The following is a 20,000-nucleotide window of genomic DNA, read 5'->3' on the forward strand; positions in this document are numbered from 1 at the left end:
GCCTGCTTTGGTGATAGCTTTGGTTGAGTTTGGAAATACTTGAGGGAAATATTATCTGTATAGACTTTTGTTGGCTTATCCTGCACATAGTGCCGCCACTTTCTCAAGCAATGCACTACTGCATACATCTCTTTCTCATGAGTAGCCCACCTTCTCTCCGTTGGGTCCAGCTTCTTCGATTCATAGCATACTGGATGACCATCCTGCATGAGCACACCACCTATGGCATAGCTTGACGCATCAGTATGGACCTCAAACGGGCGTGTGAAATCTGCCATCTTTAAAACTGGGGCCTGGATCATCATGCTCTTCAACTGCTCAAAGGCTTGCTGCTCCCGATCCGTCCACTGAAAAGTAGTTGTGTTGGAGGTGAGATCTGTCAGTGGGGCAGTAATCTTACTATATCCTTGAATGAACCTTCGACAAAAAACTGTAAATCCCAAAAATTCCCGCACCTGACTTACCTTGCGGGGAGCCTCCCAATTCTTTACTGCCTGAACCTTCTTCGGGTCTATGGCAATCCCATTTTCTTTGACTAAATAGCCCAAAAATTCTATCTCTTGTACAGCAAACTCACACTTTTCTGGCTTCACAAACAATTGATTCTCCCGGAGCCGGGTAAAGACCTTCTCCAGGTGCTGTACATGATCTTCCAGGGTTCTGCTGTAGATGAGCACATCATCAATATAGATGATCACAAAATCATCAAGATAGTCGATGAAGATCTTATCCATGAGCTCACAAAAGGTAGCTGGTGCATTAGTGAGCCCTTCTGGCATGACCAACCATTCGTAGCTCCCGTATCGGCTTCTGAAAGCCGTCTTCACCTCGTCCCCTTCTGCTATTCTAATTTGGTGATACCCTGATCTCAAGTCGATTCTGCTGAAGTAACGGGCTCCTTGCAGCCGATCCAGCAGTTCATCTACCACTGGCACAGGGTACCTATTCCTCACTGTAGCTTTATTGAGAGCTCTGTAATCTGTACACAGACGAAGAGACCCATCCTTTTTCTTGACAAATAGGACTGGAGCTCCATAGGGTGATCTACTAGGTTGAATGTGGCCTGATGCCTCCATTTCTCCTAGCTGTTTCTTCAATTCCACTAGCTCCGTTCCCGTCATCCTGTAAGCTGGCCTGGCTGGTGGTTGCACTCCTGGTAAGAGCTCGATTCGGTGATCAACACTCCTACGAGGCGGCAACCCGATCGGCAGCTTGTCGGGCATGACATCTTGGAACTTGTCCAGAACTTCCCTGACCCTTTCGTCACCTATTGTCCAGATGATTTGTTGAATCACTGGTTCTTCTTCAATGAGCCTCATCATACATAGCCTCAACTGTCCCCCATGCTTCAATTCTTTTTCTAGCTGCTTGGCCGTAATCTCCATAGGACCTGGGGCTCCCACTTGTGTTTCTTGACTCTTTTCTGTGGCTTTTTCTGCCACTGTTTCCATCCCTTTTGCTCTCTCCAATTGTACTTCTTCCGGTTGCTCCTTTGTCGTTGCTTTTTGCACCCACACCTTTGCAGGACTTTCTTTTTCTGAGCTGTTCACATTCTGCACCTTTGTCACCACCAATCTAGCGTCCACTGCATTGCCCGCCGGTGACTTGTTGTGACTCTTGCTTTTAGTGCGAAAGTATGGCACCCAGACCACCGACTGCGGTGCTTGCAAGTAAATTTTATTCTTTTTCATGCCCAGTATTTGCACGACATGGTTGTCTATCCAATCCATGCCTAATATACCTTCAAAATCATCCATAGGCACCACTATAAAATCCAGATTTGCCTGCCATTGCCCAATTTGAACTGGGACGCCTTTGGCTAACTCGCAGTATTTGTATTTTCCTTGCACAAATGATACCTCAAGACCCTCGGCTCTTATTGGCTTCACACCTAGCCGGGATGCTACCTGAGGAGATATGAAGTTGTGAGTGGCCCCTGTGTCCACCATCATCACCTGGGGATGGTTCCCCAACTCAGCCTGAACAAACATGTTGCATATGCTAGGAATAAAGGTTGGCATAGTTGCTGGAGGCTTGGCCCCCACTGCTCCTGCCTTTGCCTTAGATTCCCACTCCTTCTCTTCCTCTTCTATCTCAGTTATTTGGACTGTCGATCTTGATCCTTCTGCTTCCGCTTGAGCATACGCGAATCTGGAGCCACTTGAAGAAGCTGCTCCCCTCGGACAATCCCTTGCGAAGTGCGGACCTCCACAATTATGACAAGCTAAGGGGCCTCCTCTTCCTTGCCCCATTCTACCTCCTCCTCCATATCCTCCTCTGTTCGAGTTGTTCCCTCGGCCGACCCCAGATGTGGTTGGTCTGGAACTAGCAGAACTATTGGCTGGGGTTGTCTCGGACCGAGTCTCCGTGTACTCCAGTCGGAGGGGTTGCTTGCCATTCCATCCACTGTTCCCTTGCGTGTTGTTTTGGTAAGATCCCTGGTTTTGCCTATTTCCCCATGTCGAGTTGGACTGAGCGGTGTTGCCTCCTTGCGGAGCCCCACGCCCTGCCCCTCCTTGTCTGCCATCGAAATCAGTGAGTCTTTCAGCCATTGTCATAGCCTCCAGCACACTTCCCGGTTCCTGCTTTTCTATCTCTCTTCTAGCCCATGGTTGCATTCCATACAGAAAACCATGCAGTTTGGTGGTTACATCCATGTCGGGTAGCTGCAGCATTAGAGACCTATACTTTTGCACATAGTCTCTCATTCGGCCCGCATTCTGCCTCAAGTTTCTCCATTCGTCTCTGACTTTGAATGGTTCATTCTTTGGCACAAAGTATTCCTTCATGCTTCTCTGCAACTCCTCCCATGTTAGTTTCCTGCCAAACTGCTCTTCCTCATACATCAGCCACTTCGAGGCATCACCCTCTAGTAACTGTGCTGCCACCAATCCTCTTCTCTTGCTTGACACCTTGAGTAACTTCATGTAGCCGTCCACCTCTCTTATCCATCGGTTTAGGCTGACTGAGTCCCTCTCACCTTTGTATTTCTCTGGTGCTTGAGGCTTGTACTTTCCCATATCATCGGATGAGGAGTCATCCCGTTCCTTCTTTTCTTTCCTTCTGCGTCTCCGATGAATCTCACCATCGTGGTCCGTCTCGGCTTGAGCCTTCCCTAGTGCTTTGGGTAGCATGGTAGCCAGCAAGTCCTTCATCATTTCTCGCATGGCATCCATTTGGTCTGGCTCGCGCCGTGGCTCCTCTTCTTCGTGCATAGCAGCATCTATTTCATTCTCATGCTCCGTTGCGTATCCTTCCCCAATCACCAGTTGAGGTCTGCTTGCTCCGATTCCAAGGGCCACCGAGATTTCATCTCGGTCATCTCGAATTCCACTCTTATTCTTGTTGCGTCCACCCATGTTGATGAACCGCAACTTGCTAGCTTTCCAAAATCTTCCTCACGCCTGTTGAAGGACTAGCCCTCGCGCGAGTTGAGCTCTGATACCAAGTGTAACGCACAATGCGTGCGTAGCATGCAATTCCCAACTTTGCGTTCGTCACCCACGGTTCTCACCGTGATCCCCCGCGGTCTTTCCCACCTTTAGCTTACAAGAAGGCACTTTGCTTTGAAAGAAAGTAGATTGCAAGAAGACTTTGCGATTGCAAGAAATAGCATTCGTGTTATGTTGGCGCAAGGCCCGGGTGGAGGGGGAACACCCAGGCAATGCGAGAAGAAAATGTTGGTTACAATGGTTTGTGCGCTTATCCCCCCTCATAGGTGTTTCCGGCTCCAACGGCAAGGCATACCTACAAAGCCCGAAATTTTCCTTGGGGGGGGGGGGGGGGGGGGAAGGGCGCCTCGCGACATGGCCTGTTGAGGGGGGGAGGGGGGCCGAATTTTGGGGGGGGGCGCCGAATTTTGAAGGGGGGGGAGGGGTGGGGTGCTGTGTGTTGAGAGGTGCTGAATTTTGAAGGGGGGGGGAGGCGGGGGGGGCGAATTTTGTAGGGGGGGGGCCCGAATTTTTGAGGGGGGGGGGAGGGGGAGGGGCGAATTTTGTAGGGGGGGGGGGAGGGGGGGTTGGTGTGTGTTGAGAGGGGCCGAGTTTTGAAGGGGTGGGCCGAAATTTTGAGGGTGGGTGGGGGGGGGCCGAATTTTTGAGGGGGGGTGTGTTGAAGGGGGGGGGGGAGGGGTGGGGTGGTGTGTGTTGAGAGGGGCCGAATTTTTGAGGGGGGGTGGCGGGGGGGAGGGATGGTGTGGTGTGGTGTGGTGTGTGTTGAGAGGGGGGGGCGAATTTTGGAGGGGGTAGGGGTGGTGTGGTGTGGTGTGTGTTGAGGGGGGGCGGGGAGGGGAGGGGGGCAGAATTTTTGAGGGGGCGTCTTGTCATGTCATGGGGCGCGGGGGGGGGGGGGGGGGGGGAGGGGAGGGGGGCGTCGCGACATGGTGTGGTGTGTGTTGGAGGGGGGGGCATTGCGGTGGGTGGGTGTGTGTGTTAAGGGGAGGGTGGCACGTTGCGTCGTGTCATGTCATGGGGGGGCGGGGAGGGGGGACGCGTCGCGTCGTGTCGTGTCATGGGTGGGGGGTGGGGTGGGGATGTCATGGGGGGTGACAGGACACGACGCGACGTGCCCCCCTCCCCTTAACACACACACCCACCCACCCACCGCGATGCCTCCCCCCAACACACACCACACACACCACATCACACCACCCCTCCCCCCCCTCCAAAATTCGGCCCCCCCCCACCCCGATGCCTCCCACCCCCAAAAATCCCCCCCCCCCCAACACACACCACCCCCCCTAAAAAATTCGGCCCCCACCCCCTCAACACACACCACACCACCCCTCCCCCCCCTCCAAAATTCGCGCCCCCCCCCCCCCCCCCCCCCCCCAACACACACCACCCCACCCCCCCCCAAAAATTCATCCCCCCCCCCTCAACACACACCACCCCAACCCTGCCCCCCCCAAAAAATTCCACCGCCCCCCACCACCCCCCTCAACACACACCACACCACACCACCCCTCCCCCCCCTCAACACACAACACACCACACCACCCCTCCCCCCCGTCAACACACACCACCGCACCCCTCCCCCCCCCAAAATTCGCCCCCCCCCCCAACACACACCACCCCACCCCCCCCCCTAAAAAATTCGGCCCCCCTCCCCTAAACACACACCACACCACACCACCCCTCCCCCCCCCAAAAATTCGCCCCCCCCTCAACACACACCACCCCACCCCTCCCCCCCCCCAACATACACCACCACACACCACCCCTCCCCCCCCCAAAAAAATTCACCCCCCCTCGACACACACCACCCCACCCCTCCCCCCCCCTCAACACACACCACACCACACCACCCCTCCCCTCCCCTCAAAAATTCCACCGCCCCCCACCCCCCCCTCAACACACCACACCACACCACACCACCCCCCCCTCAGAAATTCGCCCCCCCCCTCAACACACACCACACCACACACCCCTCCCCCACCCCCTCCAAAATTCGGCCCCCCCCCCAAACACACACCACCCCACACCACCCCTCCCCCCCCCCAAAAATTTGCCCCCCCCTCAACACACACCACCCCACACCTCCCCCCCCTCAACACACACCACACCACACCACACCACCCCTCCCCCCCCCTCAACACACACCACACCACACCACCCCTCACACCCCAAAAATTCGCCCCCCCCCTCAGCACACACCACCCCACCCCTCCCCCCCCCTCAACACACACCACACCACACACCCCCTCCCCCCCCCTCAAAAATTCCACCGCCCCCCACCCCCCCTCAACACACCACACCACCCCTCCCCCCCCCCTCAAAAATTCAGCCCCCCCCCCCTCAACACACACCACACCACCCCTCCCCCCCTCAAAATTTCCACCGCCCCCCCCTCAACACACACCACACGACACCACACCTCCCCCCCCTCCAAAATTCGGGCCCCCCCCTCAACACAAACAACCCCACACCTCCCCCCCCTCAAAAATTTGGCCCTCCCCGCCCCCCCCCCCCCCCCCCTCAACACACACCACACCACACCACCCCTCCCACCCTCTCAAAAATTCGTCCGCCCCGTCATCACACACCACCCCACCTCACCCCCCTCCCCTTAACACACACACCCACCCACCGGGATGCCCCCCCCCAACACACACCACACCATGTCGCCACGCCCCTCTCCCCCCCCCCGCCCCATGACATGAGATGACGCGACGTGCTCCCCTCCCCTTAACACACACACCCATCCCTCCCCCCCATTAACACACACCACACCACACCACCCCTCCCCCCCCCTCAAAAATTCGCCCCCCCCCCCCCCTCAACACACACCACACCACACCACCCCTCCCCCCCCCTCCAAATTTCGTCCCCCCCCCCAAAAAAAATTGGCCCCCCCCCTCAACACAAACCACGCCACACCACCCCTCCCCCCCCTCAACACACACCACCCCACACCACCCCTCCCGCCCGCCAAAAATTTCCCCCCCCCCTCAACACACACCACCCCACCCCCCCTCCTCAACACACACCACACCACCCCTCCCCCCCCCTCAAAAATTCCCCCCCCCCCCCCCGCCTCAACACACACCACACCACACCACACCACCCCTCCCGTTCCCCCCCTCCAAATTTCGCCCCCCCCTCAACACACACCACCCCACCCCTCCCCCCCCCTCAAAAATTCCCCCCCCTCCCCCCTCAACACACACCACACCACACCACACCACCCCTCCCCCCCTCCAAATTTCGCCCCCCCCCCAAAAATTTGCCGCCCCCCTCAACACACACCACACCACACCACCCCTCCCCCCCTCCAAAATCCCCCCCCCCCCCCCAACACACACCACCCCTCCCCCCCCCAAAAATTCATCCCCCCCCCCTCAACACACACCACCCCAACCCTGCCCCCCCCAAAAAATTCCACCGCCCCCCACCACCCCCCTCAACACACACCACACCACACCACCCCTCCCCCCCCTCAACACACAACACACCACACCACCCCTCCCCCCGTCAACACACACCACCGCACCCCTCCCCCCCCCCCCAAAATTCGCCCCCCCCCAACACACACCACCCACCCCCCCCCCCTAAAAACTTCGGCCCCCCTCCCCTAAACACACACCACACCACACCACCCCTCCCCCCCCCAAAAATTCGCCCCCCCCCCCCCACTCAACACACACCACCCCACCCCTCCCCCCCCCCAACACACACCACCCCTCCCCCCCCCAAAAAAATTCACCCCCCCTCGACACACACCACCCCACCCCTCCCCCCCCCTCAACACACACCACACCACACCACCCCTCCCCTCCCCTCAAAAATTCCACCGCCCCCCACCCCCCCCTCAACATACCACACCACCCCTCCCCCCCCCTCAAAAATTCAGCCCCCCCCCCCCTCAACACTTACCACACCACCCCTCCCCCCCCTCAAAATTTCCACCGCCCCCCCCTCAACACACACCACACGACACCACACCTCCCCCCCCTCCAAAATTCGGGCCCCCCCCTCAACACAAACAACCCCACACCTCCCCCCCCTCAAAAATTCGGCCCTCTATCCTACCATCGAAAGTTGATAGGGCAGAAATTTGAATGAAGCATCGCCGGCGCTGAGGCCGTGCGATTCGGGAAGTTATCATGATTCACCACATTACCGGGCAAGCCCGCATCGGCCTTTTATCTAATAAATGCGTCCCTTCCAGAAGTCGGGAGTTGGTGCACGTATTAGCTCTAGAATTACTACGGTTATCCGAGTAGCAAGGTACCATCAAAGAAACTATAACTGATTTAATGAGCCATTCGCAGTTTCACAGTACAAGAGAGTTTATACTTACACATGCATGGCTTAATCTTTGAGACAAGCATATGACTACTGGCAAGATCAACCAGGTAGCTATCTTTCGTCACACGAGCAGTACCGCTTCTGCGAGTTCCGACTCCACATCAAGTGTGGCTGCGGGGCAAAAAGGCACGACCTCATCACCAATGTGTTGTTCTTGATGTAAAGAGAAAGAGGGGAGGAGCACGAAGACTCGAGAGTTTACGGGGAGAAAAAGAAAATGACAAATGGGGATGGGACGAGGGCATGGTTTCGTTTCCCACCGTGGACAAAGCCGCACACGAGCACGTGCATCGGCCATCGCCACCACCACGCACGAGGCGTGCTCCACGTTGTCTTGTCTGCCACATTTCGAGCTTGTGTCGAGTCGAAAGACGATGGAGACGCTCATGCATTCCACCGTTTCGCGTCAACAAGAGCCCATCATGAGGTACACTCAACCCCACCGGGAACAAGCCCTGCCGATGAAGAAGCACCTCGATCACATCGTTCCATCGGTTTCGGTCCATCCGTATCGATACAAGCCGCACAATATTCACGACGAGAATCGCCGTTAGCATTGAGAACCATGGAGCTCGAACACGATCTCGCCAAAAACGAGACACGTGTTCAAGGCACCGCACTTCGCTCCTCATTGCCTAGTGGGCACATGTTGACCGCCACGACGCGATGTCCTCGCAAGGATCACCACAAGTCGCTTGAGCCTAACCGTTCGGCGGGGGGTACATGGCATTTGCTCACGAGACATTCCTCGCGGACAAGACGGATGCGGGGACCATACGCCTCACCTCACCCACCCTTGGATCTCCAAGGAGTGTTTCGATGGAGCAAGCACCACTACCCTCATAGGTGTTTCCGGCTCCAACGGCAAGGCATACCTACAAAGCCCGAAATTTTCCTTGGGGGGGGGGGGGGGGGGGGAAGGGCGCCTCGCGACATGGCGTGTTGAGGGGGGGAGGGGGGCCGAATTTTGGGGGGGGGCGCCGAATTTTGAAGGGGGGGGGAGGGGTGGGGTGCTGTGTGTTGAGAGGTGCTGAATTTTGAAGGGGGGGGGGAGGCGGGGGGGGCGAATTTTGTAGGGGGGGGGCCCGAATTTTTGAGGGGGGGGGGGAGGGGGAGGGGCGAATTTTGTAGGGGGGGGGGAGGGGGGGTTGGTGTGTGTTGAGAGGGGCCGAGTTTTGAAGGGGTGGGCCGAAATTTTGAGGGTGGGTGGGGGGGGGCCGAATTTTTGAGGGGGGGTGTGTTGAAGGGGGGGGGGGAGGGGTGGGGTGGTGTGTGTTGAGAGGGGCCGAATTTTTGAGGGGGGGTGGCGGGGGGGAGGGATGGTGTGGTGTGGTGTGGTGTGTGTTGAGAGGGGGGGGCGAATTTTGGAGGGGGTAGGGGTGGTATGGTGTGGTGTGTGTTGAGGGGGGGCGGGGGGGGGAGGGGGGCAGAATTTTTGAGGGGGCGTCTTGTCATGTCATGGGGCGCAGGGGGGGGGGGGGGGGGAGGGGAGGGGGGCGTCGCGACATGGTGTGGTGTGTGTTGGAGGGGGGGGCATTGCGGTGGGTGGGTGTGTGTGTTAAGGGGAGGGTGGCACGTTGCGTCGTGTCATGTCATGGGGGGGCGGGGAGGGGGGACGCGTCGCGTCGTGTCGTGTCATGGGTGGGGGGTGGGGTGGGGATGTCATGGGGGGGTGACAGGACACGACGCGACGTGCCCCCCTCCCCTTAACACACACACCCACCCACCCACCGCGATGCCTCCCCCCAACACACACCACACACACCACATCACACCACCCCTCCCCCCCTCCAAAATTCGGCCCCCCCCCACCGCGATGCCTCCCACCCCCAAAAATCCCCCCCCCCCAACACACACCACCCCCCCTAAAAAATTCGGCCCCCACCCCCTCAACACACACCACACCACCCCTCCCCCCCCTCCAAAATTCGCGCCCCCCCCCCCCCCCCCCCCCCCCCCAACACACACCACCCCTCCCCCCCCCAAAAATTCATCCCCCCCCCCTCAACACACACCACCCCAACCCTGCCCCCCCCCCAAAAAATTCCACCGCCCCCCACCACCCCCCTCAACACACACCACACCACACCACCCCTCCCCCCCCTCAACACACAACACACCACACCACCCCTCCCCCCCCGTCAACACACACCACCGCACCCCTCCCCCCCCCAAAATTCGCCCCCCCCCAACACACACCACCCCACCCCCCCCCTAAAAAATTCGGCCCCCCTCCCCTAAACACACACCACACCACACCACCCCTCCCCCCCCCAAAAATTCGCCCCCCCCCCCTCAACACACACCACCCCACCCCTCCCCCCCCCAACACACACCACCACACACCACCCCTCCCCCCCCCAAAAAAATTCAGCCCCCCTCGACACACACCACCCCACCCCTCCCCCCCCCTCAACACACACCACACCACACCACCCCTCCCCTCCCCTCAAAAATTCCACCGCCCCCCACCCCCCCCTCAACACACCACACCACACCACACCACCCCCCCCTCAGAAATTCGCCCCCCCCTCAACACACACCACACCACACACCCCTCCCCCACCCCCTCCAAAATTCGGCCCCCCCCCAAACACACACCACCCCACACCACCCCTCCCCCCCCCAAAAATTTGCCCCCCCCCTCAACACACACCACCCCACACCTCCCCCCCCTCAACACACACCACACCACACCACACCACCCCTCCCCCCCCCTCAACACACACCACACCACACCACCCCTCACACCCCAAAAATTCGCCCCCCCCCTCAGCACACACCACCCCACCCCTCCCCCCCCCTCAACACACACCACACCACACACCCCCTCCCCCCCCCTCAAAAATTCCACCGCCCCCCACCCCCCCTCAACACACCACACCACCCCTCCCCCCCCCTCAAAAATTCAGCCCCCCCCCCCCCTCAACGCACACCACACCACCCCTCCCCCCCCTCAAAATTTCCACCGCCCCCCCCTCAACACACCACACGACACCACACCTCCCCCCCCTCCAAAATTCGGGCCCCCCCCTCAACACAAACAACCCCACACCTCCCCCCCCTCAAAAATTTGGCCCTCCCCGCCCCCCCCCCCCTCAACACACACCACACCACACCACCCCTCCCACCCTCTCAAAAATTCGTCCGCCCCGTCATCACACACCACCCCACCTCACCCCCCTCCCCTTAACACACACACCCACCCACCGGGATGCCCCCCCCCAACACACACCACACCATGTCGCCACGCCCCTCTCCCCCCCCCCGCCCCATGACATGAGATGACGCGACGTGCTCCCCTCCCCTTAACAAACACACCCACCCCTCCCCCCCATTAACACACACCACACCACACCACCCCTCCCCCCCCCCTCAAAAATTCGCCCCCCCCCCCCCTCAACACACACCACACCACACCACCCCTCCCCCCCCCCCTCCAAATTTCGTCCCCCCCCCAAAAAAAATTGGCCCCCCCCCTCAACACAAACCACGCCACACCACCCCTCCCCCCCCTCAACACACACCACCCCACACCACCCCTCCCCCCCGCCAAAAATTTCCCCCCCCCCCTCAACACACACCACCCCACGCCCCCTCCTCAACACACACCACACCACCCCTCCCCCCCCCCTCAAAAATTCCCCCCCCCCCCGCCTCAACACACACCACACCACACCACACCACCCCTCCCGTTCCCCCCCTCCAAATTTCGCCCCCCCCTCAACACACACCACCCCACCCCTCCCCCCCCCTCAAAAATTCCCCCCCCTCCCCCCTCAACACACACCACACCACACCACACCACCCCTCCCCCCCTCCAAATTTCGCCCCCCCCCAAAAATTTGCCGCCCCCCTCAACACACACCACACCACACCACCCCTCCCCCCCCTCCAAAATTCCCCCCCCCCCCCCCCAACACACACCACCCCTCCCCCCCCCAAAAATTCATCCCCCCCCCCTCAACACACACCACCCCAACCCTGCCCCCCCCCCAAAAAATTCCACCGCCCCCCACCACCCCCCTCAACACACACCACACCACACCACCCCTCCCCCCCCTCAACACACAACACACCACACCACCCCTCCCCCCCGTCAACACACACCACCGCACCCCTCCCCCCCCCCAAAATTCGCCCCCCCCCAACACACACCACCCACCCCCCCCCCTAAAAAATTCGGCCCCCCTCCCCTAAACACACACCACACCACACCACCCCTCCCCCCCCCAAAAATTCGCCCCCCCCCCCCCACTCAACACACACCACCCCACCCCTCCCCCCCCCAACACACACCACCACACACCAGCCCTCCCCCCCCCAAAAAAATTCACCCCCCCTCGACACACACCACCCCACCCCTCCCCCCCCCTCAACACACACCACACCACACCACCCCTCCCCTCCCCTCAAAAATTCCACCGCCCCCCACCCCCCCCTCAACACACCACACCACCCCTCCCCCCCCTCAAAAATTCAGCCCCCCCCCCTCAACACACACCACACCACCCCTCCCCCCCCTCAAAATTTCCACCGCCCCCCCCTCAACACACACCACACGACACCACACCTCCCCCCCCTCCAAAATTCGGGCCCCCCCCTCAACACAAACAACCCCACACCTCCCCCCCCTCAAAAATTCGGCCCTCCCCGCCCCCCCCCCCCTCAACACACACCACACCACACCACCCCTCCCACCCTCTCAAAAATTCGTCCGCCCCGTCATCACACACCACCCCACCTCACCCCCCTCCCCTTAACACACACAACCACCCACCGGGATGCCCCCCCCCAACACACACCACACCATGTCGCCACGCCCCTCTCCCCCCCCGCCCCATGACATGAGATGACGCGACGTGCTCCCCTCCCCTTAACACACACACCCACCCCTCCCCCCCATTAACACACACCACACCACACCACCCCTCCCCCCCCCCCCCTCAAAAATTCGCCCCCCCCCCCCCCCCCCCCAACACACACCACACCACACCACCCCTCCCCTCCCCCTCCAAATTTCGTCCCCCCCCCCAAAAAAATTGCCCCCCCCCCCAACACACACCACGCCACACCACCCCTCCCCCCCTCAACACACACCACCCCACACCACCCCTCCCCCCCGCCAAAAATTCCCCCCCCCCCCCCTCAACACACACCACCCCACCCCCCCCTCCTCAACACACACCACACCACCCCTCCCCCCCCCTCAAAAATTCCCCCCCCCCCCCCCCCCGCCTCAACACACACCACACCACACCACACCACCCCTCCCGTTCCCCCCCTCCAAATTTCGCCCCCCCTCAACACACACCACCCCACCCCTCCCCCCCCCTCAAAAATTCCCCCCCCTCCCCCCTCAACACACACCACACCACCCCTCCCCCCCTCCAAATTTCGCCCCCCCCCAAAAATTTGCCGCCCCCCTCAACACACACCACACCACACCACCCCTCCCCCCCCTCCAAAATTCCCCCCCCCCCCCCCCCCAACACACACCACCCCTCCCCCCCCCAAAAATTCATCCCCCCCCCCTCAACACACACCACCCCAACCCTGCCCCCCCCCCCCAAAAAATTCCACCGCCCCCCACCACCCCCCTCAACACACACCACACCACACCACCCCTCCCCCCCCTCAACACACAACACACCACACCACCCCTCCCCCCCCCCAAAATTCGCCCCCCCCCCAACACACACCACCCCACCCCCCCCCCTAAAAAATTCGGCCCCCCTCCCCTAAACACACACCACACCACACCACCCCTCCCCCCCCCAAAAATTCGCCCCGCCCCCCACTCAACACACACCACCCCACCCCTCCCCCCCCAACACACACCACCACACACCACCCCTCCCCCCCCCAAAAAAATTCACCCCCCCTCGACACACACCACCCCACCCCTCCCCCCCCCTCAACACACACTACACCACACCACCCCTCCCCTCCCCTCAAAAATTCCACCGCCCCCCACCCCCCCTCAACACACCACACCACACCACACCACCCCCCCCTCAGAAATTCCCCCCCCCCTCAACACACACCACACCACACACCCCTCCCCCACCCCCTCCAAAATTCGGCCCCCCCCCCAAACACACACCACCCCACACCACCCCTCCCCCCCCCAAAAATTTGCCCCCCCCTCAACACACACCACCCCACACCTCCCCCCCCTCAACACACACCACACCACACCACACCACACCACCCCTCCCCCCCCCCTCAACACACACCACACCACACCACCCCTCACACCCCAAAAATTCGCCCCCCCCTCAGCACACACCACCCCACCCCTCCCCCCCCCTCAACACACACCACACCACACACCCCCTCCCCCCCCCTCAAAAATTCCACCGCCCCCCACCCCCCCCTCAACACACCACACCACCCCTCCCCCCCCCTCAAAAATTCAGCCCCCCCCCCTCAACACACACCACACCACCCCTCCCCCCCCTCAAAATTTCCACCGCCCCCCCCTCAACACACACCACACGACACCACACCTCCCCCCCCTCCAAAATTCGGGCCCCCCCTCAACACAAACAACCCCACACCTCCCCCCCCTCAAAAATTCGGCCCTCCCCGCCCCCCCCCTCAACACACACCACACCACACCACCCCTCCCACCCTCTCAAAAATTCGTCCGCCCCGTCATCACACACCACCCCACCTCACCCCCCTCCCCTTAACACACACACCCACCCACCGGGATGCCCCCCCCCCCAACACACACCACACCATGTCGCCACGCCCCTCTCCCCCCCCCGCCCCATGACATGAGATGACGCGACGTGCTCCCCTCCCCTTAACACACACACCCACCCCTCCCCCCCATTAACACACACCACACCACACCACCCCTCCCCCCCCCTCAAAAATTCGCCCCCCCCCCCTCAACACACACCACACCATACCACACCACCCCTCCCCCCCCCTCCAAATTTCGTCCCCCCCCCCAAAAAAATTGCCCCCCCCCCCTCAACACACACCACGCCACACCACCCCTCTCCCCCCTCAACACACACCACCCCACACCACCCCTCCCCCCCGCCAAAAATTTCCCCCCCCCTCAACACACACCCACCCCACCCCCCCCTCCTCAACACACACCACACCACCCCTCCCCCCCCCCTCAAAAATTCCCCCCCCCCCCCCCGCCTCAACACACACCACACCACACCACACCACCCCTCCCGTTCCCCCCCTCCAAATTTCGCCCCCCCCTCAACACACACCACCCCACCCCTCCCCCCCCCTCAAAAATTCCCCCCCCTCCCCCCTCAACACACACCACACCACACCACACCACACCACCCCTCCCCCCCTCCAAATTTCGCCCCCCCCCAAAAATTTGCCGCCCCCCTCAACACACACCACACCACACCACCCCTCGCCCCCCTCCAAAATTCGCCCCCCCCCCCCCACACACACCATCCCACACCACCCCTCCCCCCCCCCAAAAATTCCCCCCCCCCTCAACACACACCACCCCACCCCCCCCCCCCAACACACACGACATCACACCACCCCTCCCCCCCCCCTCAACACACACCACACCACACCACACCACACCACCCCTCCCCCCCCTCCAAAATTTGCCCCCCCCCCCCGCCCCCAACACACACCACCCCTCCGCCCCCCAAAAAATTCACCCCCCCCCTCAATACACACCTCCCCACCCTTCCCCCCCCCAACGCACACCAGACCACACCACACCACCCCTCCCCCCCCTCAAAAATTCCACCGCCCCCAGCCTCCCCCCCCTCAACACACCACACCACACCACACCACCCCTCCCCCCCCTCGAAAATTCGCCCCCCCCCTCAACACACCACACACCACACCACCCTCGCCCCCCCCAAAAATTCGCCCACCCTCCCCTCAACACACACCACCCCACCCCTCCCCCCCCCTCAAAAATTCGCCCCCCCCCCCCCCTCCAAAATTCGCCCCCCCCCTTAAAACACACTCCTCCCCCAAAAATTTGCCCCCCCTCAACACACACCACCCCATCCCTCCCCCCCCCAAAAAAAATTCCCCCCCCCCAACACACACCACCCCACCCTCCCCCCCCTCAACACACACCACACCACACCACCCCTCCCCCCCCCTCCAAAATTCCCCCCCCCCCCCCCCCCAACACACACCACACCACACCACCCCTCCCCCCCCTCCAAAATTTTGCCCCCCCCCCGCCCCCAACACACACCACCCCTCCCCCCCCCCCAAAAATTCGCCCCCCCCCAACACACACCACACCACACCACCCCTCCCACCCCTTCCCCCCCCCCTCAAAAATTCGCCCCCCTTCAAAATTCGCTCCCCCCCTCAAGACACACCACCCCACCCCTCCCCCCCCCCCAAAAAAAATTCACCCCCCTCCCCCCCAACACACACCACCCCACCCTCCCCCCCTCAACACACACCACACCACACCACCCCTCCCCCCCTCCAAAATTCGCCCCCCCCCCCCAACACACACCACACCACACCACCCCTCCCCCCCTCCAAAATTTGCCCCCCCCCCCCCGCCCCCAACACACACCACCCCTCCCCCCCCCCAAAAATTTGCCCCCCCCCCCCTCAATACACACCTCGCCACCCTTCCCCCCCCCCCCCCCCCCAACACACACCACACCACACCACCCCTCCCCACCCCTTCCCCCCCCCTCAAAAATTCGCCCCCCCCACCCTCCCCCCTTCTCCCCCCCCTACAAATTTCGGCCCCCCTCACCATGACATCCCCCCCCACCCATAATACAACACGACATGACGCGCCCACCATGACATCCCCCCACCCTCCAATGACACGACACGACGCGACATGCCCCCCCTCTCCCCCTTCACCCTCCACACACACCACACCATGTCACGACGTGCCGCCCCCCCCCCCCCCCATGGCATCCCCACCCCACCCCCCCATCCATGACACGACACGACGCGATGCGCCCCCCCATGACATCCCCCCCACCCCCCATGACACGACACGATGCGACGTGCCCCCCCTTCCCCTTCCCCCCACAACACACACCACATCATGTCGCGACGTGCGGCGTCCCCCCCCAATACAGACCACACCACACCGTGGACAAAGCCACATTTTGAAGGGGGGGTGAATTTTTGAGGGGGGGGAGGGGGGGGAGGCGTGGTGTGGTGTGTGTTGAGAGGGGGGGGTGAATTTTGGAGGGGGGAGGGGTGGTGTGGTGTGGTGTGTGTTGAGGGGGGGGGTGAATTTTTGAGGGGGCGTCATGGAGGGTGGGTGGGTGTGTTAAGGGGAGAGGAGCACGTCGCGTCGTGTCAGGCCATGGGACGCGGGGGGGGGGGGAGGGGTGCGTCGCGACATGGTGTGGTGTGTGTTGGGGGGGGCATTGCGTTGGGTGGGTGTGTGTGTTAAGGGGAGGGTGGCACGTCGCATCGTGTCGTGTCAAGGGGGGGCAGGGAGGGGGGGGATCCCATGGGGGGGATGTCATGGGGGGGAGGGGGGCGCGTCGCATCGTGTCGTGTCATGGGTGGGGGGGGGGGGGGGGTGGGGTGGGGATGTCATGGGGGGGGCGCGGCACGTCGCGACATGGTGTGGTGTGTGTTGAGGGGGAAAGGGGGGGGCGCGTCGCGTCGTGTCGTGTCATGGGGGGGCGCGTCGCGTCGCGTCGTGTCATGGGGGGTGGGGGGGATGTCATGGGGGGGCCAAATTTTTGAGGTGGGGGAGGGGTGCGGTGGTGTGTGTTGAGGGGGGGGGGCGAATTTTTGAGGGGGGGACGTCATGGGGGGGGCGCATCGCGTCGTGTCGTGTCATGGGGGATGGGGGGATGTCATGGGGGGGGGGAGGGGGATGTCATGGGGGGGGCGCATCGCGTCGTGTCATGGGGCATGGTGGGGGGGAGGGGGCATCGCGACACCCCGCGTCACCCCCCACCACACGGCACACCCCCCCACCCCACCGCACCCCCCTACGATGCGGCGCCTCCCCCCCTACCCCACCTCGAAAAACCCCGCTCCATCCACAGCACCCCACCACTCCTCCAAAAACCAGGCTCAACCCACCGTGCCCCGCGTCACCCCGCGACGACACGGCGCACCCTCCACCCCACCACACCCCCCCACGATGCCCCCCGCACCCCACCTCGAAAAACCTCGCTCCCTCCACACCACCCCACCACGCCTCCAAAAAACCCCGCTCGACCCACCCCACCTCGCGTGAGCCCCCCCATGACACGACACACCCCCCACACCCCACCGCACCCCCCCACGACGTGGCGCATATCCCCCACCCCCCCCACCCCACCTCGAAAAACCCCGCTCGACCCACCCAACCCCGCGTCACTCCCCCATGACAAGGCACAACCCGGGGCCCCACCGCACCCCCCACGACGCCCCCCCCGCACCCCACCTCGAAAAACCCCGCTCCCTCCACGCCACACCACAAACGCCTCCGAAAACCCTGCTCGACCCACCCCACCCCGCGTCACCCCCCCACGACACGGCGCACCCCCCACCCCACCGCACCCCCCAACGACACCGCCCCGCACCCCACCTCGAAAAACCCCACTCCCTCCATACCACCCCACCACGCCTCCGAAAACCCCGCTCGACCCACCCCACCTTGCGTCAGCCCCCCACGACACAGCACACCCCCCACACCCCACCGCACCACCCCACGACGCGGCGCATACCCCCCCTCGAAAAACCCCACTCGACCCACCCAACCCCGCGTCACTCCCCCAGGACATGGAGCACCCCCCACCCCACCGCACCCCCCCACGACGCCCCCCCGCACCCCACCTCGGAAAACCCCGCTCCCTCCACACCACCCCAACACGCCTCCGAAAACCCCGCTCGACCCACCCCACCTCGCGTCAACCCCCCCACGACACGGCACACCCCCCCACCCCACCGCACCCCCCCACGACGCGGCGCATATCCCCCCCCCCGCACCCCACCTCGAAAAACCCCGCTCGACCCACCCCACCCCGCGTCACCCCCCCACGACACGGCGCACCCCCCACCCCACCGCACCCCCCCAGGACGCCCCCCCCACCCCACCTCGAAAAACCCCGCTCCCTCCACGCCACACCACCACGCCTCCGAAAACCCCGCTTGACCCACCCCACCCCGTGTCACCCCCCCACGACACGGCGCACCCCCCCGCCCCACCGCACCCCCCCACGACGCCCCCCCGCACTCCACCTCGAAAAACCGCGCTCCCTCCACAGCACCCCACCTCTCCTCCAAAAACCCCGCTCGACCACCCCCTACCCCGCGTCACCCCGCACGACACGGCGCACCCCCCCACCCCACCGCACCCCCCCACGACGCCCCCCCGCACCCCACCTCGAAAAACCCTGCTCCGTCCATAGCACCCCACCTCTCCTCCAAAAAGCCCGCTCGACCACCCCAACCCCGCGTCACTCCCCCATGACACGGCGCACCCCCCCACCCCACCGCACCCCCCCACGACGCCCCCCCGCACCCCACCTCGAAAAACCCCGCTCCCTCCCCACCACCCCGCCACGCCTCCGAAAACCGCGCTCGACCCACCCCACCCCGCGTCACCCCCCATGACACAGCGCACCCCCCCACCCCACCGCACCCCCCCACGACGCCCCCCTGCACCCCACCTCGAAAAACCCCGCTCCCTCCACACCACCCCACCACGCCTCCGAAAACCGCGCTCGACCCACCCCACCCCGCGTCACCCCCCACGACACGGCACACCCCCCCACCCCACCGCACCCCCCCACGACGCCCCCTCCCCCCACCCCACCTCGAAAAACCGCGCTCCATCCACAGCACCCCACCTCTCCTCCAAAAACCCCGCTCTACCCACCCCACCCCGCGTCACCCCCCCACGACACGGCGCACCCCCCCACCCCACCGCACCCCCCCACGACGACCCCCCCGCACCCCACCTTGAAAAACCCCGCTCCCTCCACGCCACACTACCACGCCTCCGAAAACCCCGCTCGACCCACCCCACCCCGCGTCACCCCCCACGCCACGGCACACCCCCCACGACGCCCCCCCGCACCCCACCTCGGAAAACCCCGCTCCCTCCACACCACCCCGCCACGCCTCCGAAAACCCCGCTCGACCCACCCCACCCCGCATCACCCCCCACGACACGGCGCACCCCCCACGACACCCCCCCGCACCCCACCTCGAAAAACCCCGCTCCCTCCACGCCTC

Source organism: Lygodium microphyllum, chromosome 27 (genome assembly GCF_053477565.2).
Source record: "Lygodium microphyllum isolate KBCC chromosome 27, Lygodium_microphyllum_v1.1.10, whole genome shotgun sequence".
Lineage (NCBI taxonomy): Eukaryota > Viridiplantae > Streptophyta > Polypodiopsida > Schizaeales > Lygodiaceae > Lygodium > Lygodium microphyllum.